The sequence below is a fragment of the Dendropsophus ebraccatus genome, unplaced genomic scaffold (assembly GCF_027789765.1).
Source record: "Dendropsophus ebraccatus isolate aDenEbr1 unplaced genomic scaffold, aDenEbr1.pat pat_scaffold_1257_ctg1, whole genome shotgun sequence".
In the NCBI taxonomy this organism is placed as follows: Eukaryota; Metazoa; Chordata; class Amphibia; order Anura; family Hylidae; genus Dendropsophus; species Dendropsophus ebraccatus.
The window spans coordinates 30,781-40,000 of record NW_027208674.1 but is presented as its reverse complement, the minus strand read 5'-3'; the positions used below and the strand labels follow the sequence as shown (position 1 = coordinate 40,000).

The 9,220-nt window shown below is 48.6% G+C and overlaps 1 non-coding gene and 1 pseudogene across 1 annotated transcript; both read left to right on the top strand.

Moving 5' to 3' along the window:
• The first annotated feature begins 4,252 nt into the window (after window positions 1–4,252).
• Window positions 4,253–4,439, top strand: LOC138775029 (U2 spliceosomal RNA). Its single transcript, XR_011360470.1, has one exon. It is a non-coding gene; the product is annotated as a U2 spliceosomal RNA (small nuclear RNA).
• Window positions 4,440–5,388: 949 nt separating this feature from the next.
• On the top strand, window positions 5,389–5,476 carry LOC138775039 (U2 spliceosomal RNA; annotated as a pseudogene).
• Window positions 5,477–9,220: the final 3,744 nt, after the last annotated feature.

Here is a 9,220-nt window from a genome sequence, read left to right as displayed (position 1 = left end):
GACGGCCCCTAACCCTCCCCCCACCCCCGCCCCTCCTACCCTTCCCCCTCCCCTCCTTCCCCCCCTCCCCCCTCTCCCTCCCCGCCCACCCCCACTGAGGAATCCCTCCCCTATCCCATTGCCTCAGTGGGTCCCCTGTCCCCCGCCCCTACCCCCACCCTCCCACCCCACTCCCCCAACCCAGCAGCACTAACCTTTCCTCCCGCTGCTGTGGTTCTCTCCTTGGAGGATTTTCCCCCTCTTGTCCCCACAGTGGTTCCCGACAGGAAGAGGAAAGTGAGGGACAGCCCATCGGCTGAGACCTCCAAGAAAAAGATCATCGAGGTCTGCGAAGATGACCTCCCGGAGGAAAGCGACATGGATCAGGTGGTGGAGAATCTGGTCGACGAACCGGAGGCTTTCGACTTCGAGGACGTCCCAGAGAATGCACACCTGAAAGAGGCGCTGGAGGAGTGCATACGGGAATGGGTCGGGCCGGCGGGCCCCGAAGAAGAGGATCCGCCCGACCGGAGTGGTATCGTATGAGTCTGTGACTAACCCTTTTCTTTTCTCCCCATGGCTAATCTTTCCATCTTTAGCTTAAATGTGCGGAGTATGAGAGATAGGTCTAGATTCCAGACAGTTCTTTCGTTTTTAAATGCTCAGTTGTGCGATGTGTATATGTTGCAGGAATGTGCTCTGTCCTCTTCTAGGTCCTACAACCATCTGGCCAGGCAGTGGTCCCACGGTCCCTCCTACTGGTCCGGCGGGGGCGACTGTAAGTCCGCAGGGGTCGCCATCCTGATCAGGGGAGGCAACTTTACACTTGATTCTGTTCAGGAGCTTGTCTGTGGCAGATTGCTAATTGCAGACGGCTCTTGGGCGGGGGAGCCCGTAAGGCTCATCAATGTGTATGCCTCTCCTGAGAAGGGTGCGCGTCTGGAACTATTCCAGGCCCTGCGGGCCCAGCTCGCAACCTCCAGGGCTGTAGTGTTGGGTGGGGACTTCAACTGCCCCATTGAAGCGGACGGACGCAGTTCTGGGACATCTGTCAAGTTGGATGTCACATCCAAACTGCTCATCGAGATGGTGACTGAAGCATCCTTGCAGGACGTTGTTGGGTCCATCGGGAACGGCTCTGTTAATTATACATGGAGCCGCCCCGATGGCTCGCTCCGTTCTCGGATTGACTTTGTGTTTGCCTCTCGAGCAGTCAGGCAGACTAGGCACTCTATGGTTCCCTGCTTCTTCTCTGACCACAGGGCCATTCTGTTTCAAGGGGTTCTGGGCCATGGTTTCCCATCTGGCCCAGGCTCTTGGAAGCTGAATTGTGCTCTACTGGCTCAGGAGGAGGTTCTGGAGGAGCTTAGAGAGGCCTACATCGTATGGCGCAACGATAAATGTATGTTTGAGCGTGTTAGTGATTGGTGGGAATTTGTTAAGGTTCAATTTCGCAGTTTCTTTCAGGCCAAGAGTCGTCAACAGGCGTGCGGAAGAAAGAGGGACTTCAGGAGGCTGCAGCGCGAGCTGCGGTCACTGCAAGACCTTCTCCGGTGCGGCTGGGACGTGAAGGAGGAGCTGGAGGAGACCAAAAAGAGCTTGCAAAGGCACTTTGAGGAGGAATCCAAGCGAATCGTCTTCCGTTCCAAGGTGGAGAATCTGGAGAAGGGTGAGAAATGTAACTCGTTCTTTTTCAGGAAACTCCACGCCGGCCACACGCCCCTGACTGAGCTGCGGGATGAGACCGGAAGTTTGCGGAAGGGCAAAGAGGACGTGATGGGGGTTGTCACTAGCTTCTACCGCAGCCTCTACGCCCCGAAGACCACCGACTCCGAAGTGGCCGACGAGTTCCTGTCAGGTATCACTAACGTTGTTGATCCCGCAGGTGCGTCGGCCATGGACGCCCCCTTGACGGTGGGGGAGCTGCTCTCTGCCGCTAAATCCTTTAGGCCTGGCAGGACCCCGGGCAGTGATGGTCTCCCAGCGGAGCTCTATGTGGCGCTGGGGGATCTCATTTGCCCGGACCTGTTGGAGCTGTACGAGGAGATGGTGGTGGAGGGCAGAATGCCTCCGTCGTTGAGGGAGGGTATGATCACGATCCTGTATAAGCGGAAGGGGGAGAGATGTGACTTGAAAAATTGGCGTCCCATCTCTCTCTTGAACGTGGACTACAAGATCCTCGCCAAGGTGCTGGCCAACCGGCCTGAAGAAGGTCATCGGTCAGGTCGTCCATCTGGACCAGACCTGTGGCATTCCCGGCCGCAGGATCGCAGACAGCCTCGCCCTAGTGAGGGACACGGTCCATTACATCCAAAGCCGCCGTGCACACGCGGCCCTGGTCAGCCTTGATCAGGAGAAGGCTTTCGACCGGGTCTCTCACGAGTTCATGGGCAGGGCACTGCGTAGGTTAGGACTTGGTGATATGTTTTGTCGTTTTGTTAACGTGATGTATTTTGATATTTTCAGCAGGGTACTGGTGAACGGCTGGAAGACTGACCCCTTTCCGGTTCTTTCTGGGGTCAGACAAGGCTGCCCTCTCTCACCTCTCCTTTTTGTTTGTGTTATAGAATCCTTCGCGGAGGCTATACGGCAGAACGGAGAGATCAGAGGGATCACCGTACCCGGACCCGATCGACACGAGGTCAAGTGCTCGCTGTACATGGACGACGTGACCGTCTTCTGCGCTGACCAGCGTTCGGTGACCGCACTCGTCCAGACCTGCGAGAAGTTCGGAAAGGCTTCAGGGGCAAAGGTCAACTGCGGGAAGTCGGAGGCTATGCTCTTCGGGGAGTGGCACCTGGCTTCCTCCGCCCCCTTCCCGTTTACCATCAAACCGGACTTCATCAAGATCCTTGGAGTCTGGTTCGGAAAGGAAGGCGCGGCCCTCAAGTCCTGGGAAGAGCGATTGGCTAAGGGTCAATACGAAGATCGGGCTGTGGAGCCTCAGACACCTCACCATTGAGGGCAAAGCATTGGTCCTGAGGAACGAAGTTCTGCCTGTGCTCCAGTACACCGCACAGGCCTGGCCCCCCCATGTCACCGTCTGCAGGGCCATCACCAGGACCGTGTTTAGTTTCATCTGGGGCTCCAAAATGGACAGAGTGAAGCGCTCCGTGATGTACAAGGAACCCCGCAAGGGCGGAAAAGGTGTTCCGGATATCCCTACCTTGCTGCGGGCAGCCTTCGTATGTGACTGTGTGCGGAGGACTCTGCAACAGAAAAATGGCTCTGCGGGCAGGTCCATGTCTCGCCTGTTCCTCCTCCCCCTCTGGAGGGGTCTGAGCTGGGACAAGTGGGACAGCTCCATCCCTTACAACTGGCACACTCCCTGGTTCTACGGGACGTCGTCAAGTTTGTGAGGGAACACCAACTGGAGGGACTCAAGCCCGACTTGTGGAAGCCAAAAACTGTCCACAAGCTCATCAGAGCACAGGACTCTATGGAGCTCGTTCCAGGGCTCACTGCGGCCACCGCAGAGACTGTATGGACAAATGTGGCTTCGGCGAAGCTGACCAACGGGCACAAGGACTTGTCTTGGATGGCCATTCAGGGGGGACTGCCCTTGAGGTCATTCATGCATGCCCGCAACCTGTGCAAAACGCGGTACTGCCCCCGGTGCCCCTTCGTGGAGGAAACATCTTCGCACCTCTTTTGGCAGTGTCCGTTTGCTCAGGGCCTGTTGGACGCCCTGGAACTTGAACTCAGTGACTGTGTGCCCAGGAACAGGCTAACGCACTGCGCGGTGCTGTACGGCCTGTTCCCTGGGAATTTCGGCGATGAGGCAACCCGGGAGGCCTGGCGCCTTATGAACTGTTTTAAGGACGCTATATGGCTTGCCAGGAACCGCCTCATTCTGAAGAAGGAGAGGATGTCCTTTCTGGACTGCCGCAGGCTGGTCCACAGCCTGCTCAGAGACTATTCCATCATGGACAGATCGGACCAGGAAGAAGAGGATTGATACCCCTCTCCTTCCCCCTCTCCCCTTGTGTTGTGTCGTCTTTCAATAAAGCTTCGGGCCTGTGATTTCCCCTCCCTACCCCCCTCTTTCCCACCCCCCCCCCCTTACCCCATCACTTGTCTGTATTGCTTTATTGTTTGTTGTTTTAGGATTGTTAAGGTATGCGGGAATGCTAGTGTAGCGGGTGGTATGATGTATAGCGTAGGGAGCCTGTGCTGTATGTTGTACCATGGTGCTGAGTATGTAGTGTCTTATTTATTGAACTGTGCTGCGTCACAGTTTATGTATGCCTGACGACGACTGATTGTAATAAAGATATTTATCTGTTAAAAAAAAAAAAAAAAAAAAATCTGTTCTTATCAGTTTAATATCTGATACGTCCCCTATCTGGGGACCATATATTAAATGGATTTTTAGAACAGGGAGATGGAAAAAGAGCTTGCTCTGTCCTCTCCAGGCATTGACCTGGTATTGCAGTGCCTCCAGGTTCAGTGCACCCCCTAATGAGTTTGCAAAAAACAGAGCAAAAGAATGAAGAAGGAAACAAGCCGGCTGCACCTGAAACTACTGTGTTGCAAGAAACATCCCTCGAGTGTGTTGTGCGCAGGTGGACCGACCCCGAAAAATTAGCCCGAGTGTGGCTACGAAAAGTTTGTTTGTCCAAGACTTGCTGGCCTCTGTTGCCATGGCAACCAACTGGCAGAGTTGTTTACAACTTGGCTGCCGGGCCAGTGCTGGTGATGTCATCGCGGGACGTGATGTCATCAAGGCTTTGCTGCTATACACAGCTGCCAGCACAACAAGCAGCTCAGTTGCAGCCGGTCAAGCGACCGAGCAGGTAGGTGGAAAGGTAGGTGCAGTTTATTAAACCGTTTCCTTTGGATTTGATTTCCTGGTGGCCGATGTATCCTGCTGATGCTGCCTGCCTACGGCTCCAGCTGGGAGAATTCACCCTCCATGTTCTTTGATAGATAGATTAGATACATTAGATAGAATAGATAGGATAGATTAGATAGATAGATAGATAGATAGATAGATAGATAGATAGATAGATAGATAGGTAGGTAGGTAGGTAGGTAGGTACTAATAATAAGCTAGCCAGCTAGGCAGCCAGCCACAGAGACAGCCAGCCAGCTACAGAGACAGCCAGCCAAAGAGCTAGCTGCATGTCATGTATGCCAGACAGAGACGGAGACAGAGACAGAGACGTGTATGTCTGCCATCCATCAGGTGGAAGCAGACGCAGTGTGATTGGGGGGTGGAGCTATTCAGATTTGAGAGCAGAAAGGAAGACAGAGGCAGTGCTAGGCAATAGGAGATGCAGTGTGAAAGCACGTCCGGTCCGCCATCTGAGAGGGTGGAGCGCATAATAGGGTATGTATGTCTGGCTTCGCCTTAACAAGAAGGACGTGGTGTCCGAGAAGGGGAGTTTTCGGGAAACCGTTGTGGCCATCGCTTCTCGGCCTTTTGGCTAAGATCAAGTGTAGTATCTTTGCTGCGTTTGGTCTGGTCAGAGGGGGTGGTGATCGGGGTCCTCCTTGTGGGGGCCCTGGATTATTACGGGGTTGCGATCGTAGGTATTTAAGCCTGCAAAAATGGATGGAGAACGGTCTCGAGGAGTCGAGGACACAGTGAGGATTTTGTCCCCATACAATATCGGGAGAAAATTGGATTGGACCAAGTGGTGCTGGAGATCATCCGGAAGCTTCAGTACCTACAGGTAACGGATGTGTTGGGATTACAAGACTTTGCAAGACAAGGTATTTACGATATCACTTTCTTTAATTCCGAGTTGTGCCAGCGTGTCTATAAGGATTTGGAAGAGATGAAGAGGAAAGAGGAGCCAGAAGTAATGAAAATGGTGAAAATTGTGCCTTTGTTTATGCGAATGTCCAAAATGGTGGTAATCCATATGTATAACCCTAAGGTAACCGATGAAATGGTGTCTGGTTTTTTGCTTCGCTACTGTGAGGAAGTAAAGTTTTTGGGAAGACTGAGAAATAAGTACGGTTACCTAAATGGAAAAAGGAAGTTTTTGGTAAAGTTTAAACAAGATGAAAATGTGATAAGTGGATTTAAAAGTATACCGCAAGTTTTTTCTATTGGAGGAGAAAGAGGATTTTGTTTCTATGACGGGCAGTTGGAATATTGTAGACGGTGTCATGCATATGGTCATGTCCAGGACAGGTGTCCAGAAAGAGGAGAATGTTGCAGAAATTGCGGGAAAACTGGGCATAATGCTGGGTCATGCACAGAGAGGAAAACTTGTGATATATGCGGTAGTGATGAGCATTTGGCTAAAAATTGTAATTTATGGTATAAAAAGAGGAGTTATGCTGAGGCGGCTGGAGGGAAGAAGGAGCATATGAGCAAAAATACAGGAGGTGAGAAAGAGATGGATATGCCTAAAGAAAGAGAGTCTGGTGTGTCTGGAAAAAATGTGAGAGGTGCTGGTACTGGTGTGATTGTGGAAAATGTACAACAGAGTGCTACAACCAGTACAGAGAGAAAAGGTGGGAAAGGGAGGAAAAGTGAACTGAAAAATGACTCACAAAGTGGCTCTGAGGAAGTAAGGAGTGGTGAGTCACTGGTGAATGAGGGGTTAAGTGTGGATATGGAAGTGAAGTGCACTGACCCTGTGGTGGAGGAGGGAGAGCAAATGGAAGAAGGTGGAGAGGAATCTGATGCATCATTAACACCTGGTCAACGTGCTAACGAGGGGAGTGGTGAGTCACACCCTGGTGGTGAGGAGGAGGAGGTGGATGAATTGCAAAGTGAGAGGAGGAAATCCAAAAAGGAAGATGGTCTGGTGAACAGGAGGATCCTGTTCAGGAGTGGAATGAAGAGATGGACAGGGACTCTGATCCAGGGTCGCCTGATTGTAATGTGAGTGTTATGAGGAGAGTGGAAAGTCAGAGTTTTAAAAAGTAGCTGCCATGGCTGTGAACATGTTTTTTCTCATTATTTTTTTAATGAGTTTATGTGTGGCTACAATTAATGTGCGAAGTATTGGGTCTGCAAGTAGGAGAGCAGCAATATTAGAGCGCCTGGAGAATGTTAATGCGGATATCCTCTGTTTACAAGAATGTGCAATAAAATCTGCCCCACATGGAGATGAGTGGAGGAAGGGGCAGTCTTTTTGGTCTCCATGCACAGACAATAAAAATGAAGGCATTGGTATTTTATTGAAAAATGATGGTATTAAGTTTTTAGATTGCCAGATTTTAATCCCAGGACGTTGTATGGTTTTAAATCTGGATTTTATGGGACAGAGAATAAGAATTTTAAATGTTTATGCACCTGCTGAAAAACAAGCACGGATTTTATTTTTAGAGTCTCTTAAATATTTTATGCCTGGGCGTGATTTTACAGTAGTCGCTGGAGATTTTAATTGTATTCGATCTGCCAATGATCGTGAGAGCTCTGCTGAAGTAAGAACTGATGTTACTTCCAATGCTTTAAATCAGATTATACAAGACTTACGTTACATTGATACTGGGCTGATGATTAGCACTGATGACAGATTTACATATATATCGGATAGTGGCCGCTGTAGATCCCGGTTGGATTACATTTTTGTGTCTGAAGGGGTCAAGGTGGTCCGGTGCGATCACATGATGCTTTCTTTCTCAGACCATAAGATGGTGGTGGCTGAGATTAGTATTAATGAATCCACTAGCTTTGGGAGAGGGCTGTGGAAGCTGAATGTAAGTCTGTTACAGGAAGAGGAAGTAATAGAAGATTTTAAGAAGGAGTTTTTATTTTGTGTGTCAAAGAAACGGAATTTTAAAGATATTTTAGCTTGGTGGGACTGGTCCAAAGTCAGATTCGCACAATTTTTTAAGAACACTTGCATAGAAAAAGCCAAAAAGAAGAGAAAGAAAGAAGCAGACCTAATATCCCAACTAGAGGCGCTATATAAATTTAAAAGTGTTGGGATTGATGTGGAGGTGGAGGTAAAGAAGATAAAAGAAGAGATGAGGAAAGCATTGGTGGAAAGGGGGGAAGAATATTGTGTATGCGGCCAAGGTACAGAAGATGGAGGAGGATGAGCAGTGTTCCCGTTTCTTTTTTAAAAAGTGTTTTAAGGCCAAAGGATATTTTAAATCCGTTTTAACTTCCACAGGAGAAGTGACTGGTGATGAAGTGGTGGAAGAGGTCGGTAATTTTTACAAAACACTTTTTAGTAACCAAAGCAGAGCTAGTGAGGCAGAGATGAACGACTATTGTAAGGTTTTAGATAATTGTATTCCTGATAACATGCAAGAATTTTTAAATGGTGACGTTGGTGAAGGGGAGATCAACAAGCAATAGACAAGATGGCGAAAGGGAAGACGCCAGGAGGAGACGGTCTCCCTGTAGAATTTTATATTGCCTTTTGGGATATTTTAAAAGAAGATTTTACCTATGTCATCCAGCATGTTTTTAATTCAGGACTTTTATCAGAATCGATGAAGAAGGGTATGATTACTCTTATTTTTAAAAAAGGAGACGAAAGGGACATTAAGAATTGGAGACCAATTACGCTTTTAAACGTGGATTATAAAATTATTGCAAAAATAGTGGCATTAAGAATGAGTGAGGTGGTGGGCCGCATGGTGGGGAGTACCAGGTGTGTGCCGTACCAGGGAGGAGAATTACTGATAATTTATTGATTTTAAGAGATATTGTTTACAGTGCTGGTTTTAATAATTCTCCTCTGTTTATTGAGTCTGTAGATTTTGAAAAAGCGTATGACAAGGTGCCACACAATTTTATGTTTTTAGCGTTAAAACGTCTTGGTGTCCCTGAGTTTTTATTGAGAGTAATCAGAGGTTTTATCAGGATGTGAGTGCTCAGGTTTTAGTTAATGGCCATTTTAGTCCTGCTTTTAATATTTTATCTGGGGTCCGCCAGGGATGTCCTCTGTCCCCAATTCTTTTTATTTGTGTTATAGAGGCTCTTTTAAAATCCGTGCAAAAAGATAAATGTGTTGATGGTGTTTTTATCCCAGGTAGTGCAGGTATGACAGTGAAATCATTAAGTTATATGGATGATGTGGTTTTTACATGTACATCCCTGGCGGACTTACGTAGAGTCAATTTACATGTTAAATTATTTTGTTGTGTGAGTGGAATGAGTGTAAATTGGAATAAATGTCAGTTATGTAATTTTGGTAAGCAGGAAAAAGTAGTAGTGGATGGGGTGGTGGAAAAAGACAATATTGATGTCCTGGGCATGACCTATGAGAAAGATCTAAAAGCAAGGAAGAGCTATGTGGAGTTGGAGCAGAAGATTGAAAAG